The sequence below is a fragment of the Sander lucioperca genome, chromosome 22, assembly GCF_008315115.2.
Source record: "Sander lucioperca isolate FBNREF2018 chromosome 22, SLUC_FBN_1.2, whole genome shotgun sequence".
Classification (NCBI taxonomy): Eukaryota; Metazoa; Chordata; class Actinopteri; order Perciformes; family Percidae; genus Sander; species Sander lucioperca.
This window is the reverse complement of record NC_050194.1, coordinates 6261258-6282623: the sequence shown is the minus strand read 5'-3', so window position 1 is coordinate 6282623 and position 21366 is coordinate 6261258. Positions and strand designations below refer to the sequence as shown.

The 21366-nt window shown below is 41.7% G+C and overlaps 1 protein-coding gene across 1 annotated transcript in view; it reads left to right on the top strand.

Moving 5' to 3' along the window:
• The window catches only part of snx29 (sorting nexin 29), a 176660-nt gene that overhangs the window by 58638 nt on the left and 96656 nt on the right, over positions 1–21366 (top strand). The gene's annotated exons all lie outside the window — the stretch shown is intronic.

The following is a 21366-nucleotide window of genomic DNA, read 5'->3' as shown; positions in this document are numbered from 1 at the left end:
AAAGCCTCCCACTCTTTCCTCTAGCTTGTTTAATTCCTTGTATGTCATTTTTACAGGCTTTCATAATTTTAGTACTACATCAGATGTAGACTCTTTGGGTTCATTAATGTGAAATTTCAACTGAATCCAAAACCAAAAGCTTCATTATGGTGTTATCCTCTTCATGCCCGCTGGCTGTTACGGCCCGTCTCCTCTTAAATTGGAAAAACTCTTTTTTTAAGAGTAAAAATTGAGTCCTCAAAAATTAGCGTGATCCCAGCCCTTCATATACATGCAAAACCAATGGCATCTTTTATTGTGGAATGAGAACCAAACTGATGAAAGATGAAGAAAAAAAAAAAAAAAACTTTCTACAACATAATGAAGATAACTCACTTGGAGGGAATCCACTTATTGAGAAAAGTTTTTTTTTTCAGAACTTTTTTTTGTTGGACTTTCTCCCTCGGGGAATCCCACTGTGCTGTAGCCAAGTCAAAGAAATGCTTGTTTTGTAAAAGTCCTTTGGAGTCTGGATCAAAAGCATTTCCATAGCAGCTCAATCTGTGATTGAAATATTTAATACTGGCACCGAGCCTCACGCAAACGCTTTCTCTCTCACGCTGCCTCTTTCTTTCTTCTCTCACTCTCATTTCCTTTACCTTCTGCCTCTCATCTTCACTCTCTCACGTTCATTCTCTTCCTTACTATCTATCTGGTTGCAGTAATAATCACACCAATGCAGAGTGGATGTGGAGATACAAATAAGAGGCTGTATGTATATTTGATATTATACTGCTAATATCGGCTGCCGAAAAAATAATGGCGGTAATCGTGGGAAGGAATGTAACACAAAAGTACATTTTACAGTGTCTTTGCTGCACTCCACATCCCTTTCATCTTTCATCCTCTGCATGTGTGAAAAACCTTCTGAAGTTCTATTTTTTTTTTCTTTTCTCCTCGTTGTGTAAATATTAGGGGAGGGAATCACCAGAGGCATCACGATACGATATCATCACAATACTTATGTCATAAACATATTGCAATATTCTGTGATATACTGCAATTTCTTACCTTTTTTCCAACTTCGCATTTTCCTCCACCTACTGTTTATCGATACAGTATTGCCACGGAAAATATCGCGATACCTAGTAAATATGAATATGGAAAGAGGTGTCAGGATGTTTTGAGGGGAAGCTGTTGACATCAGAGAAGTTGCAGACTACTTCATGGCAGATCACTGCTTAATGATTGCATGTGTGTTTTGCATATGCCAGGGACAAGACAGGTGATCTGTTGTTTGTTGGTGAAATCATGAGCCTAATGCAGATCCCTGGCATCAACACAGCAGCAGGGGTCATCTCATGGTTCCAACAGCTCACAGACTCTGCAGGACTACTCTGCTGATTGGGCTCGCACAAAGACAATGCTTGGATGTCTGCGGATAAGTTAGCACGATTAAAGCCCACCTGATAAACTTTGACAAGTTTTGTGTCAGCATTTATTAGCTAGCGAGTCAGTTTGTGGTCACGACTACTCGCTGGCACGCAAGGCGAAGTTTACAAAAACACAATCTAACACGGCACAGTTGTTTTCAAGAGCAGTGAGTGACGAGCAGGTGGCACTGATTGAAACTTGCTGTCACCTCCAGTGATTAGCCACGTCTCAAGCACCCTCATCTCCTGTCTAATTGGCTCTCGTTTTGATTAAATAACGTATGCAGTCGCTAGTGTTATTTTATGAGCTCGTGAAGTTGAAGTTGTTGAACTTTTGCGCTTGAGGTGTAAACTTCCTTTCGTGCTCCGGGGTTCAGTGGGAATGGCAGTGAGTAACTTTAAGGGATGGTCATTCAGCTGTTGGTTACGTGCTGTAGCGTGTGAGCGAGAGGGTGTGACTCTTTCCACACAGAAAATAATGTTGCTGGACGATGTGGTTGAAACCATTATCATAATATTCTAATCAGATGAGATAAGATTCCTTTATTGTCAATTCTCAGCACTTAACATACATTGATGTTTTCTGATATGTTGCTTAAAGGCAAACTCTCTACAGGTGTTTGGGAGAATTACTGCACATGTGGAACAAGTTGTCTCTTGTGGCTCTTCAGATGGAGCTGCGTGACATATGATAAATTACCTCAAGTGATGTCACTTGAGTCAGTGTCAGTTATCCCAATTTTCCACCGGGCACGTCTGCGCTGCGTTCCGGAGGCACTGTGGGCCCCGCGAGCAATCTCGGCCATTCAAGTCAATGCTTGATACTCCACCAGCCGTGCCACGGCGTGTCCCAGAAGCGTGTCCCAGAAGCGTGTTCCAGAAGCGTGCATGAAGCGGCTCTCGGCTCCGCTCCGCTAAAGATACGCGCCAGTAGGGCTGGACGATTAATCGAAAATGTATTGACATCGGAATTCTGAAGCTGTTATCAACGTATTTTTCCCATGATGATAATTTCGCTAATTTATTTCTGTTGATAGGCCAACATTCTACCGTGTGCGCAGGGTCCGGAATTAACACTCGCCAGTCAAATGCGGGAGCGGGCCGACACACACACACACACACACACACACACACACACACACAAACACTGGCGCACACACCAGCCACTACCTTCTGTTTACGGAAAGTTAGCATTTACCTCAGGCTAATTAATTAGCTAGTAAGGTGCGATTTTTGGCAGCCAGCATTCCAAAAGAAAGCACAGGAAACAGAGTCTCAGTTCACCCGTATGGGGAGACTCTGACACACTTTCTGCACTGCTTTAGGCTTGTACTGGTGTTGATGTTCTGTGCATTTTCGGACACATCCAGCCACTTTCCTGAAACCGCTTGCGGGACTGACACAAGTCCACAGCGGCCCGCGGCGTGTGTGTCCGAGCCCGTCTCCAGCGCTTCCACCTGCAGGTTGTCAGCTGTGTGTCCGCCTGGTGTACTCTCGGACGGCCCGTTTAACTCGCCGGTCCTCATCAATATAGTTTCATGTGTCATGTAGCTCTCCACAAGCAGAAAAAAAGAGGAGCTTAAAACACAACTTGCTGGTTTAAAGTTTAAAGTTGATAAGCAGTTAAGAAATAGATTGTATAACCTATTTACATTTTTATCATGCAAAAAAAAAAGTTTAATTACAGGAGTGCTTGGAGTGGAAGGTAGATACTAGCTTAATAAACACATTATTCTGTAAAGTACTTGTAAAGACAATGAAATCTGCCAGTCGGGAAGCAAGACGCTCTGCTTCTGAGACGCTCCCAGTGTGGCGGAGGACGGAACAAAACCGTGACGCAGCCAGAACTCAGCGCAGACGTGCCTGGTGGAAAATCCGGGTTAGGGTTGAAGACTGCAAGTTTGAAAATGAATAAAAAGAGTGGTAAAAAAGAGAAGACTTGCTTCTTTCTAACTCCACACCTTTCAAACTTGCAGTCTGTGTCCCGCTCCTCATCTCTGATTGGGGCTAACGGCTCTTGCATTGCCAGACCTAACTTCACAGCGCTGTTGAATAAGGTCTGGCTACACCACACTTACATAAACACAAAACCCACTCTGGATTGTTTGTATTTCTTTAAACCAATCCCAATCGTCTTGGGCTTCGCTAAGATCGGGACACAGCAACGGTGGTTCTGCAAAATAGTCTCGGGAAGGAACTTGTTTTGGTGGAACATTTGCACCCCCCAAAAGAAAACACTACATCAAATATAAAATGAAGTTAACTGCTCAGCAACTATTGTACTACAGTAACAAGCTATTTAAATTAGCTGGATACATGGTTAAATCTAATTTGCTCTTACCAGTGTATTGCCGTGTATATTTTATCCATAGCAAATCCTCACCAATCGTGTCCAGAACGTCCCAGTTAGATAGTAAATGTCATAAACATATTCTTTGTAAATCTTTACAATTATTCCGCCAAAGAACCACGCAGACATGCCTTTTGATTCTTTATTTATTTTGATTCTTTATTTATAAAGGACAACACACCTTAATCAACATTTCTGTAAATGTGCCAGTGTTAGCCAGCCGGCTAATTTTCAACTGATTTTAGACCAGAGCAGCAAGAAATTAGTACAGGTTAAACTATACAGATAGAAGTCAACAAGACACCATACAGACCACTAAAACAACAGAAAAGCTTTCTCAGTTTGCCATGCAGAGCCACAGGAAGCATCAAAACACCAGCGCAGCTACACATCAAACAATATCCACATTCAGTATAAGAAGCCATGCAAACATCAGAACACATCCAAGTAACATAGACCTAACCCATCTTCTAACACTGCTCAACCATGCAAAGCCGTAACAGCAGTAATGAAATGATGTGCCTTGTTGCACGACCTGAATTTTCTTCAAAACTTTTCAGCATGTAGCTTGCTAGCTCGAAGTTTGATGTGTTTTTTTTTTTCCGGAAGCGAACAGAGTTAGACAATGGCAATACCCAGTTGATCCAGACTAGCAGCTACTAGAACACATCCGAAACTCTCTGACCAAGCTGATGCCGGTTGAATTGGTTAAATGACCTTAACCGGGGAGGCAAACGTAGCGGCAGATTAATCAAACAAGCTATTGACCATCTGACAGCTTCAAAATCAGCACCATGAACAGCGGTCGTGACAGGAAGTTTCTTGATGCAATGTGTTGTCAGCTAGTTATTTAAGAAGGCCTCAATTTAACATTGTTTTGGATTATTATTGGATGGATTATTCCTTTAGTTGTGATTTGGCTGGAGATTTTGCCTCTAATGGCATGCTGTCACAGCAGATTTTGTTGTTTCCTTGCAGCGGCAGATAAGATACTGCACCAGCAAAACAGAATGAGGAGACAAATCCTCAACAGAAAAGACAAGCACAGAATCTTAAATCCACTATCTTTTTGCCCTCTTTTAGCAGTTAAAAAAGCACAAGTGACAAAACAAACTCTTGTCTCTTTGCAGAATTGATAATATCTACTGCGTTGTACGTCTGCATATACACAGAACACACACACACACACACACACACACACACACACACACACACACACACACACACACACACACACACACACACACACACACACACAGTGTGCCCTGCAGTATAATAAAAGTGCAGTTTGGAGCTCAGTTATGGATGTTGATGAGAGTAAAAGGTGGTGACTTTCCATTAGTGGGACAAGCATCTTTTCTACCGTAGACGCAGCAGCTCTCTCCAGGTCTACCTCTCTGACCCATAGATGGCAGTGTGTCCATGAGTCTTCAGCATGGCGTCTGTGTGTCTGCTGGCCTGTAATGGTGTGAGGAGAGGCAGACGGCCACTGACAGGCCTCCGTAATGCAGATTTACAGTAATGGCCTGCACGGAAATGAGATGTACACCATTTAGTTTGGAAAAGACATCTTGCTGCTACTCTGCTGTGGCCTGACCTCGCTCTACGAGCCGGCGAAACACCATACCAGATCATTGATTTGACAAAGGCTTTGACTAATGCTAGTGAAGAAGTGGGAAGAGAGGACAAAGAAGAAAAAAAAAAAGCCTTAATAGTCTTGTCTTTCTTTTCCTTCTCTCCCTGCTATTCTGTCAAAACGTGGTATGACGCCTTCAGAAGTTTTTGATAAGGTCACAGCGGCAGAAGGGATCGTACATTAACGAGCGCCGTCGACACATGCTCCCAACACTGCTGGGAATTTGCCACCTCTTTCCTGCGCCACCTCCTCTTTTGTCCTTTTACTTGAATCCCACAATTAAGGTTGCCTTTTGTTCCTAGGGCTCATATGCAGCCAGTGGTCTGTGTCATTCTCCTCATCCATTATGGATCAGCACCAGGAGGAGTAAAGGCAGCGTTTTGGGTGTTTTAATTGAGAGATGTCTTGTGTCCTGTGGCAGCAACAGATAGACTTGATAGGCAAGGTTTTTTTTTTCTGTGTCCAGAGCAACATGCATTGATTGTGTTAAAGTATTCCAAGGACCCGATTCACAAAGATAGACTTTGACCAGGCCTTAAGAGTCAGACCTCAGATCGATGTTTGAATTCATCCATTGCACGAAGCTGTGTAGTTCGGGAAGATCTTACATAGGAGTAATTTGCAGTGCATTGTGGGTAAATTGAGGCTTTTTTTCTGACTAAAAAAAAACACGGCTGACTGAGCAACTGTATCAATCTGCTTAGCTCTGTTTCACCCCAGCAGAAAATGTTTGCCTGGTGGAAAATAAACCAACAGTTAGAAGGACATTTGAGTGGGAAAATTCAGAGTGTAACAATATATTAAAAAAAAAAAAAAAACTGATTTGTAAAAAAATTCCCACAACCAGGAAATGGTATTAATCTCACAGTTGACACAGCATGGCTCAGGAGGGAGCGTGCCTATGTTCCCACAGCCCACGTTCCCACATTTCCTTTCATTTCCTTTCATTAATTTGTATCCGATTTTATCCCCCTTTCTCCCAATTTGGTAGCCAACCTATTATCCAGTAGCAATGGACTACAGATGGAATGTAGCTTTTAGCTAAATCTGGTGCACCCATCTCTTTGTTTATTGCAAACATTTAATGCAAGTGCACATTCACTTAACCCTAACCCTAACCCTGTGGGAACAATTTTAGAAATGTGGGAACATAGGGCTTTGGGAACATAGGGCCTAATTTTCAGTGAAAAAAAAAAAATTCTTAGAATTGTGGGAACATAGGACTGTGGGACCATTGGGCTGTGGGAACATAGGCCTGACCCTGCTCAGGGAAGTTTCCTTGGGCCAAAAAAGGTCCTCACTGCTGTATTGTACATTTCCATTATAAAATCTCTTTCCCCTAGTAATGCACACGTTGTGAGCCATGTTTTACCAATTCATACCAAGTCATTTGGGTATCACTGATCAACAGGTGGCACTGCTTGTTACCGTGGAAACGTAGCTCTTAGTTCTGAGTTCGCCTCGGAGTAGGGTGGCTCTCTCTGTAGGTTTAAAATAAACTGTCTAACTTTACCGATCTAAGAGCAAATTTAAGACTGGTCTAACACTACACACTAGTCTGAAAATATCTTTGTGAACCTGGACAGTTTTTTTCTTGAGATGTCTCTTGCCACTTTGACAGTTTGTCTTTGCAGGTTAAGCATTTCGGTGTTTGTGACCGGTGTGCGTTTCCTCTATCCATGGAAAGCCATAAGCCAAGTAGTTTTCACTGAACGGTCTGATTTCAGTGCATTTGGTCAGCTCAGGTACGGTCATCTCCGACTGAATTGAGGGCTGGGATGTTTCCCCGTTTCTTTGAGCTCTATTTAGTCTTTTTGTTGTGACAGTCAATATCTCTTATGTGGAAAGTGTATTTTTTTCTATGACATGTGGCAACTGTGAGCGGTTGTTGCAAGTCATAGTTGCAGCATACATTTACCAGGGTTTATAGTATGGTTATCTCATAGTTTCTAGCATATTTTTCTGCAGTCTCATGTTTGATAATGTAATACAAATGCAGTTAATGTAAATGTTGCCTTGTCTTTCGATGTGGAGAAACATTAAGCATGTGAGGAAAAACAAAGTAGATCTTGCGCTCACTATGGGAACCGCTGGCATACACTTCTGTATGTCTCTGTCTGCTTCTCTCTGGCAGCGATTTATTCTGCTTTAGCACACAGGTCTTGTGTCTGGCAACCTTTCGATATGCTAATCTCAAGAAATACAGATCAGATACTGTATGTGCGAGCATCTTTGTGTGTGTGGTTCTTTACCATGTCTGGATGTTTTCAATTGTGTTTCTGAAGCGAGTGCTTCCTCAGCCCTTTCTTTCTTCTGGCTGATTTTTTGCCCCCGTCTGTCTGTGTGTGTGTGTGTGTGTGTGTGTGAGACAGTTTCATGACACTGCCTTTCCCCTTTACACTCATAATGGCCCACTGATAGCGTCCAAATCAAAGACCTCCTGGCCGATCCTGATAACAACCTCCATCCTCTCTCTCTCTCTCTCTCTCTCTCTCTCTCTCTCTCTCTCTCTGTCTGTCTGTCTGTCTGTCTGTCTGTCTGTCTGTCTGTACCCTTATTTCTCATCTCTCGCGTCACCATCCCTCTGGCTTTCCCTCGGCTCTAAAATAGGAAATGTCTAAATTACACTTGCTAATAGGTTGCAGCAGCACTGTTTTCCCTCTTGCCCACCCTCTGTCTTCTTCTTTTTGATTTAGTGGTCGGGACAGAACACATTTCGTTTGATACTAAATGAAAGGATTGTTCTTATCAACTCTTGAAGGAAATAAGACTCCTCTCCTCTCCTCTCCTCTCCTCTCATCTCATCTCCAGATGGGAACATCAATTCTTAATGCTCATTCTGCCATGTTGGTACCCATCTCCCCCCTGGGTGAAAAAAACCAGAGCACAGGGCCCCATCTCAATGTTTAGCATCTCTCTTCACTCATCTGAAACACCTACAAGATGTAGTCTTCTCTTTTTAATAGACACCTAAGCTAAATCCTCATTAAAAGTACGTAATGCAGGGCATACACATCAACAGATGATTAACATTTCAATATTGAGACATTACAATAACTACTCTCAACAAACTAGACAATGTCTGAAAGGTTGGCAGCCTCCTCTGGCCTCTACAGTTTCTTTTATATGTTACACCGATGGGTTTGATTTGGTTGGAGCTTGGCTTTGTTGTATTAGGGTCGAAAGACAATTTAGTTTTTTGGCACAAAAATGAAAAAGCAGGCATTTGTCAAGTGTAAATGGAAATAAAAGTTGGCAAGCTCAAAATGGAAAATATTGAAAGAAGTAACTGACATGTTTATCGAAAGCTCCACACAGCTCTCTCTGTATCTCTCAGTATGGCTGTGTTCAGAAGATTGTGGCGTCCGGTGACTTTCCCGCGCTGAAGCTTGAGTAAAGATAATGACCTCTTCATGTTTTTTAATCCTCCGTGTCCTCCTTGGCTGCAAGCAACTGCGTGGAGGAGGGGTGGGGGGTGCGTGCGCGATCACATAAGGCTTGTATCATGTGGACACGCCAACAGTTTTGTTGTCATTACTTAGAATTCCTCATGGGGACGACAGAAAGTACACACTATAGCTTTAAGGAACACATCACAAAATTAAAAGCTGCACCTATCAATTGTTTTCATTTAAGAGCAACTTAGTTTTTGCTGATCTTCTGTGATTTAAAGTTTCACAGTGCTGCACTGATGTAGCTGTGCACTGTACACTGTGACATCACTGTTGGGCGTGGTCAGAGGTGAAAGAGACATGAAGCTTTCAACAAGAGGTGGCAGTGACGCATCGGCTGGTATTAACTTACTCTTATGAGATCCATTTTCAAGTTTTGCTTTTAATGATTTGGTGAATTTTTTTGTCCAATGATCTTGTACTTCTAATTACTTGTTATATGCAACAAACTATCAAAACAACCAACAAATTCCCATCAGCCTCAGCTGTACTTTGTGTTACGTGCTAATTAGCAAATGTTAGCATGCTAACACACCTATCTAAGATGGGGAACATGGCAAACAGTATACCTGCTAACTCTTGTATGTAAGCATTGTTCGGTGAGCATGTTAGCATGCTGATGTTAGCATTTAGCTCAAAGCACGACTGTGTCTAATTTCAGCCTTACTGGGTGTTAGCATGACTCGTTTCTCGATAAATTACTTATTTAATCATCAAAATAGTCAGTGATTTATTTAAGGCTGCACGATGTGGGGAAAATATCTAATTGCGATCATTTTGATATTGCAATTGCGATATGATTCACGATAATGGTGCTAATGATCATTTTTGTATCATTGTTCTCATTTTCATTGAACAATATTAAAATGATTATAGTGTGATTTTTTTTTTTTTTTTTTTTTTTTGCGAGAATCTGTACCAAACAAGGATTTTTTTCTTTAGTCTGTAGGATACGATTTGTATGTTGGGATGGCTCTGCAACACCGCAATACTTAATTCAGAATGGTTTGACACATATTTTGCCTTTTACAAATATTGTGCCCCCCTTCGATTTGGATATTGCACTAGTCCATATTGTGATTTCGATAAAATGGCGATTAATTGTGCATCCCCTAATTTATTTTCTGTTGATCTACTTAGCAACTCATTTCAGCGCTCCAGTACTAACAATACCATACCAACACTAACATTGATAGTCTCTTTTTCACACTTCAGAGTGGTATCGATTAAAACATAGTTTATTCTAGAACAACACTTTCGTTGATCCGTGTAGATATTTTTAATCTCTGCCATAATGTCATTTGTTTACCACAGTTATACGAATTTAACACAGTCTGCCGGTCATGTCCATCTGTGCTATTATTTCCCACCAACATTTCCTGTAATCACAAATGTAGTTTCATTGTATTTTCTGTCAACTGGCAGTCGAGTCAATGTGTAAAACTGGAAGTGTTTGAATCACAATAGACGCTGTTACCTCAATGTATGCCTGGGCAGCGATCCATGGCAGACAGGATGGCTAGACGTGTTCATTTGTTACTATGGTTTCGTGTTGCCTTTTAAGTTTGCGAGGAACTCACCCGTTAAACACCTGTAAATGTCAACGCTAGAGGTTTTCTGGTAGCATAGGTACATTTTCATCTGCCATGGTGATGTACAGCATGTACTTGTATTTTATATCCATTTTCTACTATCTACACAGTATTTGTTTTCGCCATATTTCGGCGTTGCTGTTATTGTGGGAGCAAAGCTACGTCTCAGACCAACATTTGAACTCTTCACTCCCTTTCTATACTACAAGAATTCTAACCTTTATTTCACCAGGGAAGGCAGGCTGAGCACAGACTGCTCTTTTTTCATAAGCTACACACTTACAGCTTTTACAGCATGAGGCTTTCATTTTTCTGGCACTAAGGGCACCTTGGCAATACTGTCTGAGAGGTGAGATTGGCCTTCAATAATGATTTCCCTCCCAGAATTTTCCATTTTGTCCATAAAAGTTTTCTAGGCTCTCACATACTTACTGTACTTACCATCTAATTGTGCTTTAGAGATTCTGCTATAGAGGAGTTATCTAATGTAGGTTGGTAATAATTTGACCCCTTGAACCTTTCTCGTTAGTCATCAGTGCTAAATTGTGATTGGTCGTTGGGCGGCTCCAAACGGCGAGAACTGCAGAGAACAAATGGTCCGTTTCATTAAGGTGGATGTTAGCAGCGCAGGTGCCCTTTAACGGCACAGAGACTATTAACACAAAAACCAAAAAGCAATTAGATTGACTTTCTAAAATGGCAGTCAATTAGCAAAGCTGCTGCGCTGCATGGCATAGAGGTAAGAGGAAAGAAAGACTGAGAGACAGAGAGGAAATCAGTGTATTGGAACCCTGGGTAATGATGCAGCTGCTGATCACCAACAAGAAAAGCTACTGTTTGCCTTCACTTCAAGTGACGGGAGGAAAACAGCACGCTAGGTGGCCACTGGTGATGCTGCTGGTGATGCCGTAGGTGATGCCGTAGTCTCTAGACACTACCATTCACAGGGAGACAAGCGTCAGTTTGTTGTCATCTGATGCAGTTAAGCCTAAATCATAATTTTTTATTATATACCATACATTCTCAGAGATAACCAGGCCTTTTACTGAAATTTCCAACAGAGACATTGATAGCCCCTTTTTTCCCCACTTTAGAGCTATATCGATTAAAACACAGTTTATTCTAGAACCACACTTTCGTTGATCCGTTCTAGTCATACATTGCAACCGTCAGGTTTAGTTCTGGAGCACACTGAAGAACAAAGGAAAAAATCCGCTCAAAGCACTTTTTGTGAGATGCTTCAAAGATGGTTTTAATCTTTAAAGTAAACTTCACCAGGCCTATTCTCACAGTGTCTTTGTTTGTGACTTTAAATAGTTTCAACTTTTGTTGTTGTCATGCAGGCATCTGTCTTTGCTTTATGTCTCCTGTCAGAACAAAGAGAGGGCCAGATTGGCAGACAGATTAATCCAAAATTTTGATGTCGGCAATGTCAAAAATGTTTTGCCTAGAGAACACTTCTGTCTGTCTAAGGGCCCAGTTTATTGGTTATTCAAGAATGAATGTATGAAAAAGCTCTTCTCTCCATGCAAATGAAATGTATTTACTCTGAGATGTATTGGTTGTAGCCTGTTAGGATGTACGAGCACCTGGAGAGTGAAAGAGAAAAAGATATGATGTCATCACCAAGACATCACCAGGTCAGATTTTTTTGTTTTGTTAAAGGGGAACTATGCAGTTTGTTTAGCTTAATTTACCTTAACTGAACAGCTTCGGAGTCATTGGAATGGTTATATTTTTCCAGGTTGAATGGTGGTCGTCTAGCTTCCCCCTAGCGCCTGTGAGCGGAAAAACCACCCTTGCAACTTTGGGTTGGTGAGCTGGCGGCCTCAGCGTCAGGAAATATTGCGTGATATCAGGTCTCGCGATGTAACGAATTGCTTCACGGCACTGCACACATACAGGAACCGGCTAACAAGGTAGCGATGGAGTTTTTCACACTATCGTCATGGCTGAGCTGGCAAAAAAGAAGCAGAAAGCTAGGAAAGCATTGTCGGAGGAACAGAGAAAGAGGAAACGGCAGACTGACCGAGCGAGGAGTCAGACACAAGTAAACATAGGAGCTGCCAAATATCTATTCCGAAGCTGTAGGGGGAGCTCTATAGAGAAACCTTTTGAAAAGAAATTGCCAAAACTGCATAGCGCCCCTTTAATGTAATGATGTCTCACAGTGTGTTACTATAAAGGAAGCTGACGTGACAGGAAATAGGACACTCATTTTATCATGGGAATAGACAAAATAATGGCCAGGCATGAATGGCTGGTACTTGTTTTAAAGGTTCAGTCCCTGTTCATATTAACAGGCTTCATGGGAGATCCAATCATAAGTGGACAATTAAACACAGGGGTAAATGCACATTAAAGCTGTGAGGATATTGGGATCTAGTAACAAAATCCACTTTCCAAGGTAGTGAGGAAAATGTCGACATACAGTATTTTGGGCCACACCAGTATTTCACTGACCTCAATGAAGGTTCACAGAGATCCATAAAGAAAGTGGTGAAAGCTCACTGTGTGCTGATGGGCGGTCTACACAATTTTACCTTTTGTTAAATTATCCAGCTCCAGATTAGGTTGGAAAATCATCACATTTCAAAGAAACTGGCTCCTCACCGGTACATAGAAACCTACCGAAAGCCCAGGGGTCTCATTTATAAACGTGACGTACGCACAAAACGGGGCTGAAAATGTGCTTACGCCACTTCCCATGCAAAGGTTGTGATTTATAAAAGACAAACTTGACGGGGGAATGTGCGGTCCTCCACGCAAACAATGACCCATGCGTACGCACAGTTTTTTAGACAATGGGAATTGGCAACGCAGGTGGTGAGGTGGTGAACTGAAGTCAGAATGCAGAAAGTAAATGTGGGAATAACGATGAGTCATAATATTTTCAAGTATTGATGCCTCACGCAAATTTTTTCACTCCATATCATCCATGTTATCATGAAGATTAAATCCAGCAGTGTTATTTGCGCTTATACTGAGTGATAATTGTTCCATAAACACCTTTTAAAATCCATCTCAAATCTTAAATCAAAATTTGTTCTTAATATTTAAACGGCGCTGTCTCACCATCCCATTGTCCGCTACGGAGTGCAGGAGGAGGAGATGGCCCAACTGCATGGAATACAGGATAGCATCAAATACCCTAGCATTAGATAACTGCAGAACACAGTGTAAATAACTAAATATCTGTCTTTAATACTGTGCATACTGTATATCATCAAATGTCAAAGTCTGGAAATGCAGCCGTTAAACTCTCGCACAATCGTTACACTTAATGTCCTCGTTATCGGTCCAAACTTTAATACTGTTTGTGACAAAACCTGCATAAAGAAAAGTGTGTTTGCCTATTAGACTTGCGTCTTCAAATTGTATCTTGGGGTGGGGGATACCACTAGTGTGATGCTGTGATTTTGGCAAGGTGTTAACAATCACAAATTGTTGTAAACATATAAATTCTGCGGTGACCCCCGTGCGTAATGCTGTATGATGGCACTGCTGGCCCTGCAGGAGGACTAACCTCCAATGGAAGAATCAGGAGAGAAAAAGACTTCAGGGACCATGACAATGACTGGCTAATATGCTGATTGAAATTCCCTAAAGCTGTGCTCTAGGATCTATGTACTGTTGGGTCCAGGGACCTTGGGTCCAGTAGAGAGGGCAACGCGCCGGCACCATGCCATCCCGGTCCAAATACAGGTCCTCGCCACTCTGGGGGCATAGTGTATATATAATCTTCAACTTTATTACTAAGGCTTGTTTGGATATAATATATAGTTCTGTTAAATCTTATCATATACTGTAGGTCTGGTGTATCGAATCTGTCCCGGAGTACCGTAATGCCTGCCGTTTTGGACGGTATTATTAATATAGGTAGTCTATAGATCAGGTTTCCCTACACTGTGCGAGAACAGGCCAGAATTATAATTCAATTTGCAGCAATTTCCGAGCGTCTGAGTAGTTTTTTGCTTTTTCCCCGCCAGTTGTCATGATTCGGTGTAACGAAAGAACAACTGCCAGGGTCATTAACATACTGATCAGCATTCATGAGGTGCTTTGCCTTGACTATTCATGGTTAGAATGGGCATGTACAGGGCGGGATAACAGGCTGATTCACGTACGCACACTTGTTTTATGAATCAGAATATTTTTTTTTTTTGGTGTATGCCATTTTTGGACTTTGGGTGTACTTACACTTTTAGTAAGGATCCTACACACAGTTTTATAAATGAGACTCCAGATCACTTCAGCATTACAATAGTATTTTTCTCGGGAAAGTGGCATTTGTTAACTAATTTCATTTATGTTGGAGCACCAGTAGGGCTGCAACCAACGATTATTTTCAGTATTGACTAAGTGTGTGGACTTGCATATTAAATAACAGCCATGGGTGTTTTGACAGGCTCTTTAAACCAACAAGCAGTGTCTCTATTCTGATGAAGCCACATCAGTTCAGTCATTTAAGGCATTTTGCTTGCCTGACTAACAATGTGTGTTGCTCAGATCCTCTTAGGTTCTGTTGGAGCCAATGAAAATATCAATTAAACAGCCAACTTCAACCAAGGTGAACTACAAAGGGGTTTGTGTCTGCAACAAGACTTTGACTTTGTACCTGTACCAAGGCACCAAAAGCCAGGCTAACATGTTAAAGCTTTTGTGCCAGTATTCAGTATCTGAGTATTTCAATTGTCATGCCCAAATTGGCAAATTCTTTGATTTTGTTAGCAGGACAGAAAAGCCTCTGACACAGTCTTCAGCCCATTTTAATGACCCTGTATTGAAACATATTTCTTTCAACCCTCCTCAAGTGAAGACCACAACTGAGCTATTTGAATGAAAATCTGCAAAGAAACTTGAGTTCACTGTAGGTTTTATAAAATAAATACCTGATACATCAATCCAACTTCAACAATACTTTTGAGACTTGGAATTGCTTTTGTGGTAAAACACTGCAATCCTCAGCACTATTTTTCAGTGTGTAAATCACATTAAAGGGGCACTATGAGTTCCTGCATGGTCACTTCTGTTGACGTTCCAAGTAAATTCGAAACAAAACAGAGCAAGCTCGCCTCTCCCCATGTTTCCGTAACCGTCATGACTAACTGACTAAAGGCCCGGACACACACAGCCGATAATCGGCCGTTGGACAGTCTGGCGAGGTCAGTGACTCGAGTCTGTTCGGTGTGTTCCGTGCCGTTGTCCGTCCGAGGGGCCGTTGTCCTTCATTTTGGCCGATTTTACATGTATAATCGGCAGGGCAGGCACTGCCGGCAGTCGGACTCTAATGACCCATCTGATTGGTAGAGTGCTAACCCGGAAACGGGGAGCGGAATGAGCGTGACTAGAGTCTCTCAAAATCTGACGAAAATCTTTTAAACTGACCTTTGTTGATCTGAAATGAAGACAGATTCAGCAACTGCATGGCCTATTTCTCGCTTAAAATGTTTTCAGAAACACGTTTCGGTGAACTATTTTAGTACAATATGAGATCGTATTCTGAACAAGCCGCCTGCTGTTATGGAGACGTATTACGTCTCATCGCTTTGGTGTGTTCCGAGGCACTTTTTGACCAACTCGGGGAGACTGATCAGTCCAACTGCCTTTTCTTTGGCCGTCGGCTCTGTGTGTCCTTACCTTTACTGTCACTAACCCCCACCCCCACCCCCTCCCCCAACCATCTTGTCGGTGATTGGCTGGAGTGTTTTGTTGTATTTTGGTGCCTATCCTGTGCCTCTAGTGTTTGTTTGACGTTTACGCCCCCTGTGTTGTCTCCCGAGAACGGGCTGTTTCACAGTGTATTCAGGGCAGCTAGCGGATCAAGGAGAGATGCCTACGATTTGAGACAAAAATGAAATCGCGCTGAAACCATGAAGGAACTCATAGTGCAAGGATCACAGAATTGCACAGAATTGCATATGAATAACAATCATCTACTGTAGATGTAAAATCTGACATACTGCAGTGCTTTTGCTTTGGTAAAAATTGTTTGTTCCTGAGCTGTCAAGACCAGGAATGTTTCACCTACATAGGAATAGGTTATGGCGTATACAATATTTCATGCATAACTAAATGTAAACGCCTGCATGCTGTGTTATGTGAGTGGTTTTGTCAGTCACTTAAATGCTTGCATATTGTTTTTGTGAGTCGCTTTGTAAGTAAATACTGTACGTGGACTGGGTCTACGTGAGTTTTAGGTAAAACGGTTCACGTTTCACATGCGATTTCTGTAAATGTGCACACTTTGTCACGCATGAGCGTGCGAGCACTCTGTGAATGCTTGATAACTCTTTTAATTGGTTGCAGCAGATTGAGCCATGATGCTTTCCAGCTGAGACGGTTTTGGGTCAGTGTCTTTTTCTTCTAATTATTGCTTTGATCACAGGAATAATTAGGTCTTCTTCTTCCTCCTGCTCAAAACACACACGTCAGCAGGCACCTGCTCTCACACACACACACACACACACACACACACACACACACACACACACACACACACACACACACACACACACACACACTCACACTCACTCACTCACTCACTCACTCAATCACTCACTCATAAGAAGTGATAATCACTTTCTTCACTTTGTTCTGTACTAACTGTTACCTATTTGAGAGCTGGGAATGCTGTGCTCAATAAAAAAAAATTGAGCACAGCACAAAAAAATAAAACCCCAAATTCAATTACAACACCCCTCACAGTGTTTTTTTCCTCCAAGTTTTTTTTTTTTTAACCCTCAAAGTACAATCAAATTGTGCAGTGAAGTTGAATGTTGGAGGGACATTTTCTGGCAAGCTTTATTTTTATTTATTTATTTTTTTCTTGCAAAGTTGCAATCCGTAAGATTTCAGTCCTGGTTGATTTAGAACTTCTATTTAAGTAAAAACAATCGAATTGTGCGGAGCGTTTAGCAGTCTGGAGCGTAGACTGAATCACTGTGACATCGCACAAACACAAAAATCATTCCCGGGTAGACAACTGGCCGTTGATTTGAATTGCGGAGATATGTGAAATCGGCAAACTTGTTTATTTCTGTTGTCATTTTCAGCCGTAACTGTGCAGTTTAAATATATATAGCTAAACACGGAGGTCCGGCCTATTTGACTTCTCTGCTGTGCGTTTCCTGTACCGTGTTGCTTTGCTCACATCTTTGATAAACCAAGTCTAGTGTTAGGAACATCGACATCTCACCGCCGGTCGGACTGACTGCTAGTTTGGGTGGTGTCATTTTTAGTGAAAGCGTTGACATATGAAAGTATCAAACATGCATTAGATTATTCATTAGATGAATGAGTTAAGAGTATATCCAGTTTTTCTTCGTCCCCGTTTGCTCAGCGCCATCAAATTGTTTGTACTGGACTCAGGCTCTTCCTATACCTTTTCACAGATGGAAACATAAACATTCTAAATGGACCCAAGTTGATTTCCTGTTGCAGTGTATGTGAATGGCGTCAACTGACAGGATGTTAACAGGGGGCCAAGCTGTTGCCTAGCAATGGAATTCCATTGAAAAGGTCTATAGAATGAATGAATACAACGAATATCTTTCTATTTCTATGGTGTGGAGTCTTGTTGTTAATACTTAAGCTTCAAGTTTTCAGAATTGTGTGCACAGTTCCATTTTTTTAGGCGTATACAATGGAGAAAAACTGTAATACAGCATTTTTTTCTGGAAGATGACACACCAGCCACCCAGTTGTAATACTGCAAATACAGTATATACACACCGCAATACTTTCATCAGTGGGCTATAGGCTCAATCACCATTGTGTTACATCCTTCAGTGATAGATAAATAGTTATTTTACAGACATTTATTTAAATGGAAATCTTTAAGTTAGTAATGATGAGCAACATTTGGGCAACAAAAACTAATATATATATATATATATATATATATATATATATATATATATATATATATATATATATATATATATGATATAATATATGATATCATTTATTTCCCTATGTCTGAGTTAACTGCAATAGCTCCATATTATGTTGAGGTGGAGTAAATTCACAGTTAGCAGGGAAAAGACGTTTGTGTATTATAAATGTGATAATAAAGTTTGGACCACTGTAGAAAAATGGCTTATTTTTCTGAGTTCTGACACAACTGAGCTTTCCCTGCAGCAACGTAAGCCATCAAGGTACTAAATATGCACTGAATGAAGAAAGTTTTTTCCACAGGTTTATTTTAGTGGAATGAGATTTTTCGCGGCAGAGTTGGAGATGTGTGGTTTTGGGTTGTGTGTTTGTGTCGCTATATGGATCTGTAAAACATGTGCTTGCATTTATGATATTGACAGTATCACATGCACACTATAATCCACGTTTTGTTCTCACTTAGATTATGAGGAATTCATGATTAAGCCTTTAACACTTCCTATAAATATTTATGAAATCCTTCCACTACACATAATCCGAATATTGATCGCCCACCCCTCCCCTACGCGAGCAGTGTAGTGTCCCTTGGGATCATTTCCACCACACAGTGTTGCAGCTGCACCTCGATGTGCTCATGTAGTGCTGCGAGGTGTGAAGGCTAAACAAAGGCTGCGTACTTCAGATTAGAGCAGATGATAAAATGAAACTTTAATAATCCCCGTGGGGAAACTGGGTCATTGCAACGGGGAAGAATAGAAGACAAGAAGACAGAAAATGAGACCTGCAGATAATACAAGTAATTACAACCAAAGAACATACTGTACCCAGGGTAAAACACAGGATAAGTTAAGATAGGACATATGTGTTGGCAGCAGCAGGTTAGACACGTTTGGACAGAGATTAGAACATATGCTCAAAACATATGTTCAAAGATGTAAGCCAACCCTTGACAGATTTGTTTAGGTACGTGTCTAATAAAGCAGAAAAGCCACAAAATAATCTTGTCAAAAAAACAAAACAAAGAAAAACGGGCGTGTTGAATGCCAGGGTGCAGCTTGTTCAGGTCACAGCGACGAGGCTTACTTTGATTATGCGCTTGTCCAAACAATCACCGCGCTGATTTGATCAGTCGGGGCGCAGACGTGCAGTTTGATTGCAGACTGAATTTCTCTTTATAACATCAGTAACGTAATGAGATTTAATCGGCTGAGTCCTCATAAGAGCGTCGGATGAACTTTATTGATCCTGGCAGCTAAATTGGGTCATTACAGTAACGGCGATTAGAGGTGTTTGTTGGGGAATGTGAAACAAACACATTTATCGGATTCTCTGTTGATCCCTGAAGGAGAAATTCATCTTTTTGAGTGGCCTTCAATACATGGAGGAGCTGCTATTGTGTTGAAAATTCAAGTAGGAGGGGAGACTTTGTGCTGTAGCTGTCCCAAAGCCATACTACATACTCCCTCTATATGTGTTCTGTACTATTCTGAGGCTACATTTACATTGCAACGTTTTGGTTTAATAACGAATATCTTTTGCTACGTTTACACCTCGCATTCCCACTGCTCTGGCGTTTCAGAGCCCCTGAACCATTTGGAAACACTTCTGACCCTGTTTTGGGTTGGAATCTCCGGGGCTGTGTTGCCGTCTCAACGGCCTCAAACGGAGACCTTTGGCAACACCGACACTGACGCCAACCTTTCGCCGCATGATTGACTCGTGACGTCTCGTTCTCTGAGACTAAGCTACTAACGTTACCATGGCAACTACCGGGAACTGGCGGAGTATACATGCTGCCTCTGGTTTACCTCAGAACGCACATGCCCAGTATACGATGATGTTGATGAGATACACGTTGGGCGTGTTAGTTTAAACGGAGATTAGCTCTTCTACTGGAGCTAAAAACACCTGTGTGCACAGAGATCGCTTTTGACTCAAAACTTTGCTTAAAAACCAAAACGTAGCCTTAATAGTGTACCGTACTTTTCTTGCAGTTGTATGTGCAAAATTCATGTACTAATCTAATCTTTTGTCTGTTCCTTGACCCATGCTATACCCTTTGACCTAGTAAATGAAAATCAGGCCAGTAGTTTTTCCATTACCCTGCAGACAAACGGAATCGGAAACATAATCTCCTTCGCGGAGGTAATAAAAATGGGATAGGGTCAGTATGTAGGGTGGAAAACGCATGTGTGAGTATGCACTTGGCAATTTGTTGTTAAAGACAGAGATCACAGTAATTCACTTAAGATTATCCATCCATCCATCCATCCATCATCATCCACTTAACAGGGGTCGGGTCGCAGGGGCAGCAGCTCCAGCAGGGGACCCCAAACTTCCCTTTCCCGAGACATATTAATCAGCTCTGACTGGAGGATCCTGAGTATCCCAGGCCCCTAAATTGTTGCTTTCTGCACCTTAAAGGGGCGCTATGCAGTTTTGGCAATTTCTTCGCTGTTTTCTCGCTTTTTGTTCGCAGGTATGTCTATAGAGCTCCCCCTACAGCTTCAGAATAGATATTTGGCAACACTGTTGTAAAAACTCGTTGGCGACTCTCCCTCCTCCCATCTTCTCCCTCTGGTCACGTGCATTTCTTTTCAAAGAAACCGGCCAACACACGGAGCCATGTCCACTTGGGTAGACCGCTAGTAAGCTAGCTAGTAAGCCTGTAACAGACAGCAATCATAATAAAAAACCTTTACAGACAATAGCAAACAGAGAAAGAGAGAAAAGAGAAAGAAATACAAAGATTAAACAGTTTATCCCAAAGATACTTACAAGTGCAACAGCAAGAACGCCAGATCAGCATCGGATTTGCAGGCTTCTGTTTGTCTCAGTTCTCGCCATTCTGAAAACGCAGGTCCGATGTTCACTCGTGTCTGACTCCTCGCTCGGTCAGTCTGCCGTTTCCTCTTTCTCTGTTCCTCCGACAATGCTTTCCTAGCTTTCTGCTTCTTTTTTGCCGGCTCAGCCATGACGATAGTGTGAAAAACTCCATCGCTACCTTGTTCTTATAGCTAGCCGGTTC